General features: G+C 42.9%; 1 pseudogene; it reads left to right on the top strand.

Annotated features, from left to right (window-relative positions):
* The first annotated feature begins 1185 nt into the window (after positions 1-1185).
* On the top strand, positions 1186-1962 carry LOC134479284 (high mobility group protein B1-like; annotated as a pseudogene).
* The last annotated feature ends 264 nt before the right edge of the window (positions 1963-2226 follow it).

The following is a 2226-nucleotide window of genomic DNA, read 5'->3' as shown; positions in this document are numbered from 1 at the left end:
CTATTCTGGTGTTTGGTTTATTTGTCTTATAATACTCAATATTATGTTAAATTAATTATATTCCCTTAGAAACCTGCTAGTTTGCATTTATCTATCTATTTATTTATTTATTTATTCATATTACATCCCCTACTTCCTGTGCCCCCTCACACATCTCCTCTCTCCATCTCCCCTTCCCTTCTCTTTTGAGAGGTATTCCCCACACCATGGTGGTGCACCAAGTCTCTGCAGGATTAGGCTAAACCTATCCTATTGAGGTCAGACCAGGAATCCTAGTTAGGGAAAGGGATTCCACTGATAGGCAACAGCTTTAGGGAGAGTCCATGCTTCAGTTGTTTGGGTACCCACATAAAGATTGAGCTGCCCATCTACACATGTGCCTCGGGCCTTGGTCCATCACATGCATGCTCTTTGGTTGTTTGCTCAGTAGCTGAGAGCTTCAAGGATTCAGGTTAGTTGACTTTGTTGGATTTTGTGTATAGTTGCTATTCCCTCTGGGGCCCTCGTTCCATTCCTTAAGTCTTCTCTAATAGTCCCTGAGCTCCGTCTAATATTTAGCTGTGGGTCTCTATATCTATTTCAGTCAGCTGCTGGGTAGAGCTTCCCGGAGGACAGTTATGTTAGGCTCCTGTTTGCAAGTATAGCAGAGTGCCATTAATAGTGTCAGTGATTAATGCTTGCCCATCAGATGGGTCTCAAGTTGGGTCAGTTATTCGTTGGCCATTTCCTCAGTCTCTGCTCTATCTTTGTCCCTGAATTTCTTTTAGATAGGAGTAATTTGGGGTTGAAAGTTTTGTGGTTGTGTTGGTGTACTTATCCTTCCACTGGAGGTTCCTCCTTGACTATAGGAAGTGGCCTTTTCAGCTTCCATATTTCCATTGCTATGCATCTATCCTGAATAACCTGTATTGACCGCTTGGGATCCTCTCCCATCCCAGGTGCTTGCTAGTTTTCTAGTGAGAACTATAAAGGAGTGAATGTGAATTGGAGGGGAAGTGGGAAGAATTGGGAGAAGCAGAGGGAGGAAAAAGCAGAATCAAGATATATTTAAATATATATATATCCCCCAAAAAATCCATATACGGTCATTGCAGTACATTGAGCTCCACAGAGACATTGCAGAGGCAAGCGAGAGCCAACGGGCACTGGGCGACTCTGCACCTCACGGAGGAAAATCAGCTAAACATGGACAAAGGAGATCCTAAGAAGCCGAGAGTCAAAATGTCCTCATATGCATACTTTGTGCAAACCTGCCGGGAGGAGCACAAGAAGAACCACCCGGATGCTTCTGTCAGCTTCTCAGAGTTCTCCAAGAAGTAATCAGAGAGAGAGAAGACCATGTCTACTAAAGAAAAGGGGAAATAAGATACGGCAAAGGCTGATAAACTCATCATGAAAGAGAAATGAAAGACCTACATGCCCCCCAAAGGGGAGACCGAAAAGAAGTTCAAGGCCCCAATGCACCTGAGGCTTCCTATGGCCTTCCTGTTCTATTCTGAATACTGCCCCAAAATCAAAGGCGAGCATCCTGGCTGGCATTGATGATGTTGCAAAGAAACTAGGAGAGATGTGGAACAACACTGCCACGGATGACAACCAACCCTGTGAGAAGAAGGCCGCCAAGCTGAAGGAGAAGTATGAGAAGGATATCGCTGCCTGCAGAGCTAAAGGAAAACCTGATGCAGTGGGAAAGGGGGTGGTCAAGGCTGAAAAGAGCAAGAGAAAGAAGAAAGAGGAGGATGATGAGGAAGATGAAGAGGATGAGGAAGATGAGGAAGAAGATGAAGACGAAGATGAAGATGTTGAATAAGTTGGATCTAGCGCAGTTTTTCTGTAGCGCATTTAACTCCCCTGGACACAACTCACTCTTTTTAAAGAAAACAAAAGCAAAGCTGTGTAATATTTGTTTTCAAACTGTACAGTATCTTTTTTTATGCGTAGTTAACACACTACTGAATGTGTCTTTAGATAGCCATGCCCTGGTGGTATTTTCAGTAACCACTAACCTTGCCTGGTACAGTCTGGGAGTTTTAAATTGGCATGGAAATTTAAAGCAGGTTCCTGTTGGTGCACAGCACACATTAGTAGTAGATAGGGACAGTAGTTTGGTATTTGTTTTGTTTTTATTTTTGCTTTTGATTTATTTTTGTTTTGTTGTTGTTTTTTTTTCATCTTCAGTTGTCTCTGATGCAGCTTATATGAAGGTGTTTGTTGTTCTGTTAACTG

The sequence above is a fragment of the Rattus norvegicus genome, chromosome 6 (assembly GCF_036323735.1).
Source record: "Rattus norvegicus strain BN/NHsdMcwi chromosome 6, GRCr8, whole genome shotgun sequence".
NCBI classification, from domain to species: domain Eukaryota; kingdom Metazoa; phylum Chordata; class Mammalia; order Rodentia; family Muridae; genus Rattus; species Rattus norvegicus.
Note: the sequence above shows the minus strand (reverse complement) of the source record. Positions and strands in the feature narration are given on the sequence as shown.